Source organism: Vicugna pacos, chromosome 6 (assembly GCF_048564905.1).
Source record: "Vicugna pacos chromosome 6, VicPac4, whole genome shotgun sequence".
Lineage (NCBI taxonomy): Eukaryota > Metazoa > Chordata > Mammalia > Artiodactyla > Camelidae > Vicugna > Vicugna pacos.
In genome coordinates this window covers 34,802,350-34,820,473 of record NC_132992.1, presented here as the reverse complement: position 1 = coordinate 34,820,473, position 18,124 = coordinate 34,802,350, and the positions used below count along the sequence as shown (strand labels likewise).

Here is an 18,124-nt window from a genome sequence, read left to right as displayed (position 1 = left end):
GTGCTTTTACAAGCAAAAAGTGAGGAACAGAAAACAATTAATGTATCTAGACATATAGAATTGATTAAATACACTACTGATTAAATAGCACATCTATACTTAAGAGTACTATTCAGCCATTGAAACTGATGATATGAAAGAATATTTAAGCACAGAGAAACTTTTTAATATATTAAGTGAAGACATTAGGTCACACAGCTGTACATGGAATGATGTCTTATCTTCCTGTTCTCTGGTGAGATGGTTGACGGTTTCAATAAATGATACAAAGGTTACTGAAGACCTCTGTGTTGTAAAGTCCAGTACTCAGTTCTCGATCCTCTTCTTACTTGACCTGTTGGCATCATTTGACCTAGATGACTGCATCCTCCTGCTTGAAACAGTTTCAGAACGTGACTTCCAGAGAATCATGTGCTCCTGGTTCGTTTTCTTCACTGGTGTCTCTTCCTCCTTTGTTTATTTCACTTCATATGCCACATCTCCAAATATGAGTTCCCATTTTTCATCCCTTGATTCTTTCAAATCTGACTTTACTCTTCCCTAGGTAATTCCATCCAGTCTTTATGGCATCAAATGCCATGTATAAAAACTGTCTCCCAGATTTCTACACTAACCTGTACTCTGAACTCCAGACTCTGCAGTTGGCTGATTATTTAACATTGCCAGTTAAATATTTAATAAGCAGTTTTGATAAAACAAAAAATGAACTAATGTTTTACCCTCAAACCTATTTCTCCCGCAGTCTTTACCACATCAAACAATGGCAACTCTATTCTTCAAGTTGAGTGACAATAATGAAGTGAGGCGGCTTAGGGCTCTGGGGAATGGTGGAGGGAGGGTGGAAAAGAGAAAAGACTTAAATATTCTGTTCTCCCAGTTTTCTTCTAAATCTGTTTGAATATTAGGCTGATATATATATGCTTAAATTTAGGTCTATGTAGCACCAACCTCTGCAACATTAACTGCCAATATTTCTCAACAAAAATAATTCCTAAGTTGACTTAAAAGTGATGTAAGTGAGTTATAAAATTCCAATTTCAAGGTATTATGCTTATTTACAATAAAAATTCTACCCAGTGGTGAAATGTTAGAAGCATTTTCTTTTACTTCAAGAACAAGATGAGCATGTGCATGATTGCCTCATCTAGTCAATGTACTAAAATTCCTAGACAGCATGATAAGACATGAAAAGGAATAAAAATATAAAGTTTGGAGTAGAAGAAACAAAATTATTTTTCATAGTTGTCTTGCCTACATCAAAACCCCAAATTGTCTACAAACTATCTGAATTAATAAGAGAGACTGATAATTTGCTGAGTGAAAGGTCAATAATTGTAAAAAAAAAAAAAAAGTCAATTTCATTTCTATCCACCAGAACAAAGGGCTAGAAAACATAATTTTTCTAAGTTAATAAACAGGCTATCCTAAAAATAACAGTTCTTCCTGATTCCATCTAAATAGTCAATGCAGTTTCAATCACAATCTCAACAAAAAATTTCAAAATTTATATGGAGGAAAAATGGCCAAGAAGAAGAAGAATATTGAAAAGAATGCATATAATAGATTAAAGACTTAAATACAAAGGCAAAACTTAAAAAAAATTGTAAACATAAAATATATTCTTTTTATTCTTTTGAGAATGGGAAGGATCTGTTCAAAATTACATTAAAAATGTAAGCCACAAAGGAAAAGATCAATAAAATTCACTATAATAAAATTAAGAAATTCTCGTTCTTAAAAGAGACATTTAAAATTTTAAATACCACCTAGGATAAGATGTCTACAACATAGCCATCAAAATGTTCGTGTCCAGAACATACAAACAAGTCTCACAAATTAAGAAAATGAAACAAAACAAAACAATACCCCCTAAATGGGGAAAACATATGAAAAAGTATTTCACACAGGAGGACACAGAAAAGAAAGATGCTCAAACTCATTAGCAGTCATAGACCTGGAAACTAAAAAAACACAATGAAACACCCTTCTCACGCTGGGTTCACAAAAATCAAACGGATAACATAGGTAAGAGTTGGTGAGGATGAGAAGTAACAGAAACTCTAAAACATTGCTCTTAGGATGATAAGTTGATGCAAAATTATGGAGTTATCTAATAAAGTTTAAAATACACATACCTTCTGACCCAGTATTACCAGTCCTAGATAATGTCTTAGGGCAACGCTTGTACATGTGTACCAGGAGTCCTAAATGGGAGTATTCATAATGACTTTATTTTCACCAGCAAGAAACTATAAACAGGTGTCCATCAAAGGGAGATAAACACATAATTATGAAATATTAATATAATAAAGCCCTATAAGTGAAAATAAATGAACAGTTCTGTGCAACAATACGGTTGAATCTTAGAATGTTGAGTGATTAAAAAGCAAATCATGCTAGGGAACATACAGTAGGATACCATTCATAAAAAGTTCAGAAACTGACCATATTAAAAAGTACATTATTAAAGGTTAAAATACAAATTATGGAGAAAAGCAAGAGAATGAAACATAACTTAAAGGAGTGTTAGGGGAAGGTTGGGGGATGTTGTCAGGGACAGTACACAGAAGAGATTTTACTGTAAGGATAATGGTCTAAGATGTTACAGATTCCACGGTGTTCATTTGTAAATCTTTGTAACTTACCTAACCATTGCATGTATCCTTCTGTATATACTATGTATTTCATATATGTGATAACAGAACTTTTGGTCTCATTTGGCCAAAGTTTACCATGTTTTGTTATAATAATCAATTTACCATTTGTCCCTTTGATTATATTCCCAGGCAAGAGGAAGTTAGGATACCGTTAGGGCAGCCCACTAACTTGTATCCTCGTTCCAAACCCCTCATCTTCTCAAAGCACTAGGGGAGAACGTCATGCCAGGTATCTTCCACTTGCCCCTCCACATACATCCTTCCACCCTTTGCTCTGTTCCCTGCGATGAGAGGAGGGTGGCCTATATAGGCCACAGGGATGACCTTGCATCCCCTTTGACTTCTGGCTGTCTCAGGCTGATTGAGAGCCCTAAAAGGTGATTGGATGGAGTAAGGACAGTGAGATCAAGGTATTCATCACCCTCATTTTTTTCGCACTAAAATTGTCTCCAACTGGCTGATACCCTGGATTAAATGTCACTGCCTCTCCCAAAGCTGCCAACCTTACATGACTACTTCTTCTAAGTTCTGGTAAGTTCCTCATCCATTCAAACCTAGAATGTCTAACAGTTAACCTCATATTAAACGTTGGGTGACTGTGCCAAATATGTGGTCCCCGCAACCTATACCTCTGTAAGTAGCCCCTTCATAATTAAACCCTCTTGGAAGTATTCTGAGTGTGGCATCTAATTCTTTTTGGAACCTTGCCTGATATAGAGAGGAATGAAAAGAAAACTAGGGGAAATGGTATATAAAAGAGTTTTTGAAAAGGAGTTAGAGGAACAATATTTGTTTAGAACCTGACTACCATCTTAATTATAGGGAAAAAAAAGAAGAATGTAGATGTTTTAATTCAGAGATATGTAAGCTCCTATGTGTTCACTTATTCAACAGGGAAATGGCATGTTGAGCGTTGTTAGAGGGAGATGATTGTGGTTGCTTTATGTAGAATAAACTGTGGAGCAAAGTCCTGAAAGGAAGAAGTCCATGGCTTAGCAGGCCAGTAGGAGCTGGCTTGATGATCCATCTTAGAGGGCATCGTTGAGGGGCTGTCTTTGCACCTGTCCTGCATCGTGGCTGCAGACCGTGATCTCGTCTGGCATGCTGCGTTTATGAATTGAATTCTGTCTGGATGTCAGGCAGAGGGATGACATGACATGAGAAAACAGGAATTTAGGTAAACAGCTTTTTTTTTTAACTGCTGGTATATTTTAATTTGTATCCTTATCATCACTAATTGTCATCGCCCTATTCAAGGCCTTTAGCAGCATTTCATGTTCCACTCTAGGTGTGTTTTGAGCCTTTATTGCACCAAAACAAATACTCATTAGTTTTTGCTCTGTGTCCTTTTAAATCAAGTCTTTTTATATTGTTACTTTGCCCACAGTGGGCTCTGAAATGTCTCTGTTTAGCACCATCTGCAGATTTAATTAATGTGCTGTTTTGCTCATCTTCTAGGTGATTAATAAAGATGTTGAATAAAATCAAGCTTAATAATACCATTACGCACAGCACCCTGCAGCCACTTCACTCTAAATGAACTCAAATGCAGTTAGCTTTTGTATCTGTTCATGGCCTTTTATGATATTCTCAGTCCATACAAAAAGTGTTCTTCTTGAATTGCATTTGAGTTTGCAAATCTGAATTGAAGTCTCCCTTAGAAGAAATAACTCATCCGTGGATAGCATTACCTGCACGTTACCAACAGAACCCAATGCTGTGTGCGAGTCAGTTTGATGCAGATTTCTATAATGATATAGCCTACCTTTTACTAGCACTTTTGAGATTCTCTAAATGTTCTCACTGTTACTTTATAATTTGGCCTTTTCAACAACCGGTGACTTTATAAAGCAGGTAGTTTCTATATTTCTCATGAGGAACTTTGAGATTCTGAAATTAATTTGCAGAAAGCTAATGAGAGTTCCAGCCTTAGGATTCTGGAACTCACAGTCACTGACGCCTAATTTGGTGTTCTAACTAGTTGAAATAGGCGGCCTCAAGTTTAAATATTAGAAGTTTTGGGGAAAGAACTCCTGCTACCATATCTTCAACTCAGTGAGAGCAAAAGTTAGATTTTATAAATGCCCAGCAATGTACGTTTTAATTTTTCTCAACACTTCTGTCGTGGTTCTTACTGATGCTTAACCACATATTAAAGGCAAATAAATGAACAAAGGTAGATTTTGAAAATACCCTTCTGTAGGCAGCATATACTTGTAGATATGCTCATAGATAAGCTCATTTTTCTATTGGCTTAACAGAAGGTACATGGTAATTCAAAGTCAGCTGGGCTAAGTTATTAATCCCAATTTGTTACTTATGAGCAGGTTGTTCCAGCTGATTTTCTGCTTCATAGGAAAGGTTTTACTGGTCTCCCTCAGGCTAGGTTCTGTCCCTTCTACCACTCAGTGATCAAGCCCCTGAATTCATCCCCAGGCCACAGAGACCTCTGGCCTCTATTAGCCAGCATTCAGTTTCCTCTGCAGGGGGAAACGCCAGGAGCTGACAGCATATTCTTGGCTTGCTCGCTCCGCTGGGATGATTGGCAGTGGAGGGTTTGTCAGCTTAGATGTGCTGCTGATTTCCACCTCACCACAGGGCTCCTTTGTGCATGAGGGTGTTGGGAGCTCCTGGGCATGGGTATGGAAGGGACCTCTCTGTGCGGGGTCCAAAAGTGATGAGAAGGCGCTGGATGCAGGATGAGAACCACAAAGAGATGAGTATTTCTTCAGTTTCTGTCTCCTAGCACACTGTTTCAATCAGTTGTTTGCCCCTTGGGCAAGTTGTGTATCTTCAGTTTTTCTCATCTATAAGGATAATCACAGTAGAAACTTCAGTGGCCACAATATATGTCATGTGCCAGAAAAGTAAAATGCGTAAATGAATGTTCTTTCATGCTAGCTCTCCTCTCTCTTATAAGTCATTGCAAGTCCCTGCTAAAACTATTCACCAAATTGTTATAAAGGCACACACCTTCCTAAAGAAGAAATTAGTGTAGCACAACATAAGCAAACAATAATTATTTGGAGTGAAGTTTTTATATATCTTTGAAAAATAAGCAGAAAGTAAAGCATGCTTTTTCAGCTTTATGTTAATAAACTTTAAATGAAAGTCACTAGTAACCAAAGATAAAAATAGAAAGAAAATGTCTTGAGCCAACTGGTCAAGCTACAAGGTAGGGTTTGGTGTATAAATCCTACCACTTACCTCTCCCCTCTAGCCCGAGTCTTCATCACAGGGTCTACACAAGAAAACTGAATCAAATGTGGACCAAACTTCAGCTTGATTGGTAGTAAAGCTTGATCAGACAATGTATCAGGGACTTGAGGCCAAAATGAGATCTCCTTCTTCTTCAGAGATGGCCAGATCCAGAGTTAGTCAACCTGGTATTGGTTTAATCATCTGGGTATCAGAAGAGATAGGGGAGCCACTGTACCTGAGGAGAGGTGGTTTCCTCTGTGTTGTGAGGTTAGAGCAGGCCGGGGGAAGGGGAGTCAGTGAAGGAAAAAAAGATGGAAACTTCTTCCACCAGAGAATCTGAGAACACTAAGTGTTGTAGCTCAGTCAGAGATACAGGGGTTGTTGGCAAATAGTGCTCGTTACGCTATTACCTGCCACAGTCATACATATAATGCATTTGCTTGATACAGTTGGTATCAGAGCTGCTCTTGGACAAATTGGGAATTTTCTCCAGTAAGAACATTTAATGGAGAACCTATCCTTTCTTTAAAGTTCTCTAATATATTGTCTCATGAGTTAATAAGGAAGGGTGAATAATAATATGTATTCAGCATCAACTTTGTCCCAGGCACATTACATATATTACCTCATTCACTCCCTATCCAAATCATATGATACTGTCACCAGTGTTTTACTGGTGAGGAACCTGACACCAAGGCAGTGACCAAAGTCATGTAGAAGGAAAGAGGTGGAGACAGGATTGAGGTCCAGCTATGGCTGATCTCAAAGCTGTCAGAGCAGACTGCAATACGTCCAATTGAGGGAAACAAAAACAGACATACTCACATGCTTATAATTTATACTCAGCCAAACTGTGGAACTGGGAAAGACAATCTGGCTGAAAGATTCCCATTCATTTTCCAAGAAGTACTTCTCTGGTGTGTCTGCCATTTCATGATGTCTCTCCATGCTCATTTCAAATTATTATTTTTTTAAACCAGGGTTCACTGTCTTTCCCAGATATTATCTGATCATACTGAGTACCACCCACTCCCTTCTAAGGTCCCCCCTGAAGAAGCTAAAACCCAGGAAATGACATTCCCCAGACTTAGCACCACTGCAGGCGGGTGTGAGTAAAGGCGGAGCATACAGGGCTTCCAGGCTTGTACAGCCAAGCCAAGGCTGTAGACAGCCAGGATCATCGGTTTCCGTGAGGCTTCTGCCTTTCTGGATACTCTGAAAACTTGCAGACCCCTCTCTTTTCTTTCTTCTTTTTAGCTCTTGAATACTTGTGTAAGCCACTAATTTTCTACATTAAGTTTGTTCCTGATTTTTTAATCTACCCTGGGGGTTGTCAAACTAGAGCCCTCAGGACAATTCTGATTTCTGGCTCATAGTCTGTTTTTATAAATGCAGATTTATAAGGACCCAGCCACGCCTACTGATTTATGTGTTGTCTGGCTGTTTTCCCTCTGCAATATCAGAATTGAATAGTTGCAACAAGAGACCTCGGGACCCATATGGCAGGCAGAATAATGTCTCCAAAGATGTCCTTGTCCTGATTCTAGGAATTTGTGAGTGTTAATTTACATGACAAAAGGGACTTTGCAAATGTGATTAAATTAAGGATTTGAGATAGAAAAATCATCCTGGATTATCTGGGTGGGCTCAGCGTCAGGGTCAGGAAAGGAGAGGGATTTGAAGATGCTGTGTTGCTGGCTTTGAAGAGGGAATAAGGGGTAACAGTCTGAGGAATGAAGGTGGTCTTGGAGCTGGAAAATGTAAGGAAACAGACTCTACCCTAAAGCCTCCAAAAGAGCACAGCCCCACCGACACCTTGATTCTAGGCCTCTGACTTCCAGAACTGTAAAATACAAATTTGATTCTTTTCAGCCACAGGTAATTTATCATAGCAGCGGCAGGAAACTAACGTAACTATGAAGCCTGAAATATTTACTATCTGGCTGTTGCAGAGTAAGTTTGCTAACTCCTCTTCTGCCAAACACACAAAAGTCTCTGATTAGTGATAGAATCTTATTCTCTGGGTTAGTGAACAAACATGGTTCTAGTCGGCCAAAGTCTTTCATGTGAATATTGGTGTTAGTAAGTTAGTTAATAACTTTTAATCTTTATCTCATTGATTTGTAGAGAATTTGTGTATATATCTTAGATACTAATTGTCTGATACACATATTCCAAATAACTTACCCGTCTTTCTTGTCTTTTTCATGTTTAACGTTATATTTTTATATAGTAAGTTTATAATTGTTATGAAGGAAAATGGATTGATCTTGTGTTTTCTTTAAGAAATTATTTTCCTTCCTAAGGTCATAATAATATTTTTGTATAATTACTTCTAATATTTTTTTCAAGTTTTCTCTTTAATGTCTAGGTTTTTAATATACAGAAATACATTTTTGTAAAGTACTTTTTATTGAAATGCCATTTGTCTCTAAGGGAGAAAAAATCGTGCAAACAATATTAATTGAAAATTTGGTTAGTGTGACATTGATATGAAATGCCAATTTTGTCAGTCTTAATGGGAATGCATTTTGAAAAAAGAAATATCTATTTTTTTCCATTGACTGTTCAACATATGCATTTTTTTAATTGAAGTATAGTCAGTTTACAATGTTGTGTCAATTTCTGGTGTACAGCATACTGTTTCATTCATATATATCCATACATACTCCTTTTCATATTCTTTTTTATTATAGGTTACTGCAAGATATTGAATATAGTTCCTTGTGCTATACAGTATAAACTTACCTATTTTATATATGGTAGCAACATACATATTCTTAATTCCTCTTGCATCTGTGCAGTTACCACATCTTTATCATAGGCCTTCTGTACCCAACCATTGTTCTTCCGTTCTAATGTGTTCAGATTATCCTCCTAGCTCGTGACCTTGGTCAGTCCCCTCCAACCATTTGCTTGCATTTCTCTTTGCATAAAAGTCAGATTCTTCACTGACCACACAGTATGACTTCTAAATTATTTCCTTCTCCTTTGTCTCTTCCCTGCACCTTGATTTCCATCTTGTTACTTTCTGTTTAACTTTTCTGCTCACTCTTGCTCATTTTTCCAAGCGCTTCACAATTTCTAGAAAGTCTGTAGTATATAATTTGGTACAGCGTACACCTGCCCCCTCTCTAATCATTTCTTTCTTGCTAACACTCTCTATTGGCCACAGAAAAGGAAGTGCTTGGGTGACATATCTTTGAATTATACAGGACAGCTTGGCAGCTACCAAAAATTTTCTCCTTATAGATTGATTGTCTCAGACAATTCTAAAAACACATCTGTCTCCTGTGATTTAATTTGCTTGAGAGTAAATCCATTGTAATCTACTCAGATAACAACTTGCTATTTACATCAAACTAGTATCCAATTCTGAGATGTTAAATATAGGATTCTCCACATTTCCTGACACTCATTTCTAATAAACCATGGCATATGCGAGAATGAACATTTAACTTTATAGAGAATCAGCTGCAAGGCATAAAGGTTTAAAGCACCAGGTCATAAGAAAGCCACAAGAAAGGGCCTTTATTTCTAAACTAAATAGAGCATTCGGAATTTTCAGAGCTAGGAAAGACCTTACAGATCATCCACTGCACTCCCTTTTATTTCAGAAGTGAGGCAACTGACACAATTTGAGGACTCGGATGGCTGATTCAGAGTCACACAGCCAGCCAGGGGGAGAGTCAAGCTGGAACCTCAGGCTTCTGACTTCAGCCCGGAGGTCAACGCTCTTCCTGCTACACCCTGAAGCAGCACCAGAGCCCACTGTGGACACCAACAGTTCCATCCATTTTCTCAAAACAAACTTATGACATTCGGAAGCTCAGAAAAACATGTCCTCTGTCCACTAAACAGGTGGCCTGGAATGCTGATCAGCACGTTTGTGTGTGAAAGTGTGTCTGTGGCGGGGTTGGCAGAATGACCACTGCAAATGACCTGAGGACTGGACTTGAGAATATGAGGGGAAAAAGTCTTTGTTTTATAAAAAGCAAAGTCATTCTGGCACTTTCTCGAAATCCAGTGTCATGGATAAGACGCCTAAGTTGGGGAGGTTACAAAGGGTAAGTTAGCCCAGGGTCTTGTCCTTGTTGTTGATTTTCTGTTCACCTTCAAGAGCCTTTGCAAAAAGACACGTTTCATTCTGAACAAGTGTCAGTGACATTAATTAAGAAAAACTCGTGGAGAAAGAAAACTGCAGTGGTGTGTTAAGTTGCCACTGGTTCTGCACTACCTTAAGCACTTTACCTGAGGAGCCCCTTATCCTTCTAACAAACTGAGATGAAAGTTGGCAGTCTAAGAACAGACAGGCGTTGCCAGTATGAGGAAACATAATTGCATTTGGAAGACTACCTGTGAAAACTCATGGCTGTTCTTCGGTTTAACCTTTGACTAAATTTTGAACACATGTAGCATAACCTACCATTCAGATGTCTCCATACACTCCTGTTCCACCTAACATGACCAGTCATTGAATGTGGACATGTACATGTAACAATAAGGAGAGAAATCAGTGTTATAGTAATTTCACATAACAAAATGTCATCTGAGTATTCTTATAACTTTGTCAGTTAGCTTTATGTCTAAGAAATGTGGTTCATTAACTGTTATTAACTATTAATTGAAAGATTAATCACAATTAAGGACAAAAATACCAGGTACAAAAACAATACAAAGTAAGTCACACTTCATTAAAATGATAGAAAGCAATAAAATATTTTATATTACATATTAACCCTCTAGTTATTATACTGTGTCAGCCATAAAATGGGTGGTGCATCTATAAATTTCAGGATCTGATACTATTCAAGTTTTTTAACATTTGTTGAGAAGTATCGATGAGGATCTGTCACATGCATAGCAATGTGCCTGGCTCCAGGGGACAAGCAATGCGTCAGTGTGGTCCCTGCACTCAGGAACATACAGTGAGTTCTCTTTCTGAAGATAGTAATCATGGTCTTCTTAAGACTGGTTCCAGCTGGCCTAAGCCTCCACTGAAGTCATGATGGCAGGTCAAGTGTCTAACCAAGAGGCTTGTGGAGTCAAACTGTGCCTGGCCAATATCCTTCACTGTACAAAACAGATACATTCCATCCACGTGAGCCATAAGTTCTCTTCTCTATAAAGTTGATCCTATTTTCCGAATCTTACACTTCTCTATAAATTATAGCTTATCTTCCTAATTTAACGCTGTACACTTAGAAACTCCCTTATAAACAAAAAAATGAAAGGAGAATAGATTGAAATCTTGTTGCCAAGTAGATTCCTATGCCCTGCACAGGGCAGTAGAAAAATCCTTAGCCAGGGAAAGGGGAGATTTGGGTGCTAGTCAGGGGACCCTATAGTTTACAGCCCGTATCACAACACTGTTGAGAGTGAAGAGGGTGCTGTTACTAATTATGTCAGGACAGTACATTTAAACTGGGACTGTCCCTGGAAAACCTGAACACACACGCATCCTAGTTTTACCCCCAGGTGGGCCATTTATAAACTATTCACGAATGAGGAGTCAGATCAAGATACACTACTTAAGAGGCTCCGTGGGCTTTCCATCATCATTGGAATAAAATCTAAAGTCCTTTCCAAGGCGCACGTGGCCCCAGAGTGGATAAGATCCCAGCCGCCTCCCTCCTTTCACCCCATGTTGGTCTACCTGCTCTTCCGTCTGCCGAGTGTGTTCACGCTCAGAATCACTGAAGTTTGCTTGACCTTGAACATTCCTCTCAGAGAATGTCAGGACTCTAGCCTTCACTCCATTCAGATCTTCAAGCGCAACCTCTTGGAGACATCCTGTATAAAACAGCAACTCCTCACAAACACCTACTTCTGTTACTGTTTCATTTTTCTTCTTAACAGTCCACTACTTGACTTACCCTACTGTATTTGTTTGTTTATGAATGTTAGATATGTGAAGTCAGGGACTACTTCCTGTTCAATATTTCATTACATCTCCAGGACCTACAAGAGCCTCTGGCTTTTTCGCAGCACTTGATAAATATTCCTTAAATAAATGTTGACTGGCTGAAAGTATCCATGACAACACTGACCCTAATTCCTTACATTATATAAGGAGTTTGAAATACAGGTTGTTTAATTTCCAATCTGTGAATCTTTACATAAATGTTGGCATTGAATTAGGTACCATGTTTACGGGATCCTTAAGAGCCTCTCCAGAGTGACTGTTTTCTGACTCCTTCCTCGGCTTCTGCATGCACAGTCACTGTCTCCCTTCTCTGTGCTCTCAGAGCTGATCCGGACCTCAATTACAGCTCTTATCACACTAGCCGTCGCCAGTCAGAAAAGTGATTATCAAGACACAAGAGAGCAAAGGGTACTTTGGGAGCTAAATAGGGAGGCTGGTATGGGCAGAATGGGGTAAATTGACAGTGGGAATGCAGGCAGAAGTCAGACCCTGGAGGCCGAGTTGTTTAAGACAAAGTAAGCAATCTATATTTTCTCCTTAGGCAAGGGGTGGTCATTAAAGGATTTTAAACTGAGGAGAGATGGGATAAGAGCTGCATTTCCAAGGGATAAATCTGGCTAGCTTGTAAAGAATAAAGTGTAGGGTACCTAGACTAGCCTCAGGGAAGTCCTAAAGCATTCACTGCCGTTGCTCCATCTTCCATAATCATGGACTGAGTAAGGGTGGTGGCCATGCAGGAAAAGGACTTCAGATGGATCCTCTTTGCATCCGTCTGATTTTTCGTTTAATGATTTCATTGCCTCTATATTAGGATTAGCTATTTTTCTATGAAAGGAAACAAAATACATTGCCACTCCCTGTAGTAGATATACCATAAGCACAGTAACTCAGCGATTGGATTAGTTCATCTAAATTCATTCTTTCTTTCCAGATTATACCAAATTACCTCATTTTAAAAAAATTCCTAGTGAAGAAAATCAATATATTTAAGATATAAGATAAAACAATGTTGTCACAGCCCAAAGTTATTAGTTAACCTGTACTTTTAGTAGTCTGGGAACATTCGGATGCCCCGTGGACCAATGACAGGAACCCTAAAGTCCTGTTTAAGAACCGCTTCAAGACAAGAGAGGGAAAATGACTAAATGCCTGAAGCAGTCATCCTAGGTAGGTGTGTTTAATTTAAAGGACTGTCACAATAGGAATCATATAAGACACGTACTTCAATATTTATCTGAGGAGTATGTGCTCTCTGACACCCTTTGGTGCCTAGTTAACAGCTACTGGTGTAGAATAGATAAACAAGATTACACTGTTTAGCACAGGGAAATATACACAAAATGTTATGATAAATCACAGAGAAAAAAATGTGACAATGAGTGTGTATATGTCCATGAATGACTGAAAAATTGTGCTGAACACTGGAATTTGACACAACACTGTAAAATGATTATGAATCAATAAAAAATGTTAAAAAAAAGCTGAATTTTGCAATAAAGAACTCATGATTAGACTATAAAAAAATAAAAAAAACAGCTACTGGGTCCCAGCGTGCCCTGCTCTTCCTCTTCTCCTTCCTCTCATTGTGTGTGTGTACATGCATGATATATGTATGTGTGTATGTGTATATACACAGATTTTGAGAGATTGGGAGGAGAGAAAGTATATGTTATCGCTTCAGAACAGAAAGATGCTATGTGGCATATGAAATGATTCAGAGATGTGAGGGTTATTCAGTATCCTGAAAGCACCTGGTATGTATACCAGTTGCAGAGTTTTGTCTTTTATCAAGACAATAAAGGTACCAGTTAAAATGTAGAAGATGCTGTAGGGCTAATCACTAATGCTTTACCTCAAGTAGTTGATGATGGCCTGTCATCTCTGTAGGAGGGTAGGTAGGAGGGCTGTAAGGACAAGTGATGTACAGGAAGTAATTTGTTAGAACAATGTAATAATACATATTCACTAGAAAATATTTAGAAAACTCAGATAAATAAAAAGAAGAAAAAAATCGTTTGTAATTCCATCACCCAGATGTAAACACTTAATACTTTAATATACTTCATTTTATATTTTATATGTGGTCTTTGAAAATTCTTTTAAATGGCTGCTGAATATTATGCTTTCTGGACACACCACAAGTAGGTAATAAAACCCCAAATATTAAAACTTTATGTTGCTTTCAATTTTAAGCTGTCATAAATTAAACAGCAGTAGGTATTTTTGTAGTTATAAATATAAGTGTGGATTTACTGTGTGAAAGAAGATCTTCAATACATATTACAAAATAGATGATATCTCCTTAGAACTCACCAGCAGTGTGTGAAAATACCTTTAGTCAAGTCTTTGTTAAATTTGGGAATTTTTATTTTAAACTGTTTGTCAAGATGGTAGATGAAAATGGTGCTCTGTTTATTTCTTTTTTAAATTCAATTTCTTTGATTGCTAGTGAGGCTGAGCAAATTTGTTAATAACATGCCATAATGGTGGAGTAGCAGAATGACTGCCCCCCTCCTTCAAGACTTAAGCTGAGGAACACACATGACACAAGTGTGAGAAACCCATAGGTCAGGAAGGAGGAATGCAGCTTTGACCTGAGGCAAGAGGCAGTGAGGCAACGCTAGGGGCAGGGGATGCTAAGAAGAGAATTGTTGAAATTCACCCCCTGCTTCTCCTCATCCTTACCTTGGGACAGAGAAGTGCTTGATGACACACCTCTGTGGCCTCAGACCTCCACCCTCAAAAATAAAATCAGGGCAGAGTGGAAGGAGCTGAGAAAAATGATTGGGGATTGGCCAACTCAGACATCCACACCCAAAAGGCAGGTTAATTGTTACAATAAATTACAATAAATATCAATGAATTAAACTTACCTGATACAGCTGTGTAGATGAAGAATATTGAAAACCTAGGACACAAAAATGAAGAAAAGGATAGAACATTTTATACAATGGAATACTATTCAGCCATAGAAACCAACAGCATAACACCATTTGCAGCAACATGGATGTTCCTGGAGAATGTCATTCTAAGTGAAGTAAGCCAGAAAGAGAAAGAAAAATACCATATGAGATCGCTCATATGTGGAATCTTAAAAAAAAAAAAAAGCATAAATACAAATCAGAAACAGACTCTTAGACATAGAATACAAAGTTGTGGTTGCCAAGGGGGTAGGGGGTGGGAAGGGACAGACTGGGATTTCAAAATGTAGAATAAACAAGATTATGCTGTATAGCACAGGGAAATATATACAAGATCTTATGGTAGCTCACAGGGAAAAAAATGTGACGATAAATATATATATATATATATGTTCATGTATAACTGAAAAATTGTGCTCTTCACTGGAATTTGACACATTGTAAAATGATTATAACTAAATAAAAAATGTTAAAGAAAAAAGAGAAAAGGATAGAAAATAACATTGTATCAGGCAAATGCTAACCTAAAGGAACTGCTGCAACCTAATTAATATCAATGAAATAGGTTCAGAACAAAAATAATTTATGCTTGCAAAGGGGCATGGCATCATGGTAAAATTTCAGGTTACCAAAAAGATACAGCAATTTTAAACATGTTTACAGCTAGTAGCCTTAAGTATAAAAAAAAGATGTTGGCAGAGTATTTGATATTTGATGATATCATTGCAGTAATATCGAACACACTTCTCTTGATTATTGATAGACTGAGCAGAAGTAAAATCACTAAGAATACAAACGATCTGAACATCACATTTAAAGACTTGATCTAATTGACATATAAAGTTCTGAGCAAAATACACACATCATATGTCTATGATACTTATGGATGCAGATAAATGTATCATACATACAGCATGTATGTTTAGGGAAGAGAGGGTTAATGGATTTATATCCTTTTAACAATTAAGTTTCAAGTTAATATGAAAACAACAAATAGAAACAGAAAAACTCGATTTTATATATTCCGTATGTTAATCTGTGGAATGCAATAAACAAGATACTTCAAGGGAAATGCATAATCATAAGTAGTCCAAATTGAGAAGCTAACCGACATAATTACAGATAAAGTAGAGGTGACAGAGTCAATAAACACATTCCAATGTTTTAAAAATTTATATTAAAAAATCTAAACATAACGAAACTTTTGCCAATAAAATGAAACAATAAAGTTACTATACCTCAACCAAGTGGGGTGTACCCAAGACATGGAAGGCTGGTTTAACATTATTTAAAAAAAATGATCATCTTATAGATGCAGGGCAGTCATTTTATGAATTAAACACTTACTCAAGATAGAGAAAAATAAAGACCTCTTAGTAAATTAGAAAGAGGAAATTGTTTTAACTTGATGGAGTATCTACTAAAGACAAAACACCTTCAAACATCATCTTAAATGATGATGATAGAGGTATTGCCTTTATAATCAGAAATGAGGCCAAGAATCCCCATGTCTATTCAAGACAATACAATTCCACTTTGAACCTATTTTATTAGTGAACATTTAGAGGTTTGATAATTCCATGTTGGAGAGATTGTGGATACATGTAATTTCTTATACATTGATAATTGACTTGAAAATTGGTGAAACCACTTTGGAAAATGGAAGGATGTTGTGTCTCAACATTGAACATGTGGGTACCTTAGAACCTATCACCTCTACTCCGAGGCACAGATAACTCCTTGCCCTTGTACCATAGGACAAGAATGCACACAGCAGCACTGTTCACAATAGCAAGAACCTGGCAAAAACACAAGTGCATATCAGTAGGAGTCAAAAGAATGACCTACTGCTGTAGAACATGATATCCTTTATATGAAGATTAAAAACAACTAAAATAAGATTCTGTTTTTAGGAACAAAAGTAAATGCGATGAAATAAAGAACTACATAAAAGAGGAATAGGGAAATAACAAAGACAAGATTCAGGATCACGGTTCTTTTGGGTGGTTGTGGGGAGGCAGCAGAACTGTCTGGTAACATGTAGGCTGTTGTCAGGGCCTGTCTTTGTTTTGTGTAGCAGGTTCATGGATGCTTACTACATTAGTGAACATAGTAAGAGTGTCTGAATAACTGCAGACATGGCATGTGTAGGTCAGTGATGAGGATATGCTACAAACTTATGATTAATCCAGTTCTGCGTACCTGAAATTCAATGAGAAAAATGTAAGATTTTTAGCTATTTGAGTACCAGAGAAAGGTAAGGTAGCAAAAGGACACAGACAACTGGAAGGGCATTGAAAACAAACTTCACCTTATTGAATGTGTTTGCCTAGTATTCACCCTACATACAGCACCCAGGACATTGAGGAACACAGCAGGCATAATTTATAAATGCCTTAACTGACCATCAAGGTTGTAAGAAAGAGCTAGGTCAATCTCCGCACCCCCTTAGTCCTCATCTCAAGTAGCACATAAAGAAATACAGTATGTAACACATTTTGGAAGGATAAATATCAGAGGCTTTGAAAGGTGCTATAAATAATTATGCATTTGCCTATTCACTCATATATCCAACAAACTTATATTAAGCCAGAGCTCTGTATCTAGATATACTTGAGACACTGGTGATGTAAAGGTGGAAGGGTACAGTTGATACTCCAGAAGAGCCCCATGATGCCAAGGAGACCAAATATTGACCAATATTGTAAAGCTAAAAACCATAAGTCCTGAGGTCAAGATATTTAAAGTTAGAACTTTTCCAGAAAATTCAAAGATATCATTGTAGTTACACTACAGGTAATATTGGAACATAAAAGAAGGAATGACCACCTGGGACAGTCCAGGAGTCTTTGTGGTGGAAGCAACTGTGGTTCTTTGAGATTATCTTGTTAAATGGCTTAAAATGTATTGTAAAGGATAAATAAGAGTTGGCCAACCAAATAAGAGAAGACATAATATGTACAAAACCACGGAGATGTGATAGTATGTGGTGTATCATCGGAATTTGTATGCTCTGCTGTGCTAAAGCCTAGGTCTCCTAGGGGAGGTGAGCAGTGAAAGTCAGTCAGTTACATTGGTCCTTTGATAGCCCAGTCTACCACGTTATTTCATAGTAGCTTCCTCATTAGTACCATGAAGGTAGATAGTACTATACACAGGCTTACTCTCAGCTTGGCCCCTGCTAACTAAAATACTATTTTCCCCAAGTAAACTATTATTGATCATCTAAATCACAGTTCGCCTTAGAAACTAGAATGCTGTGGGTGAAGTTTCTTACTCTTTTCCATGCTAACTTCCTATGCTTTTCCATGTTTTTTAAAAGACATCTGAGCTATTTGATATAAGAAAAAGGGTCTCTCATTACAGCTGTAAATTTAGCACTCAAATTTAGTTCCATCCAACAAAATATTGTGTGTGAA

At 37.5% G+C, this 18,124-nt stretch overlaps 1 long non-coding RNA gene across 1 annotated transcript in view; it reads left to right on the top strand.

The window, feature by feature from the left end:
* The window catches only part of LOC140696870 (uncharacterized), a 101,954-nt gene extending 92,269 nt beyond the window's left edge, over positions 1 to 9,685 (top strand). Inside the window, exon 3 of the long non-coding RNA XR_012073465.1 lies at positions 9,476 to 9,685. This is a non-coding gene — a long non-coding RNA (uncharacterized lncRNA). The remainder of the gene's footprint in view (positions 1 to 9,475) is intronic.
* The last annotated feature ends 8,439 nt before the right edge of the window (positions 9,686 to 18,124 follow it).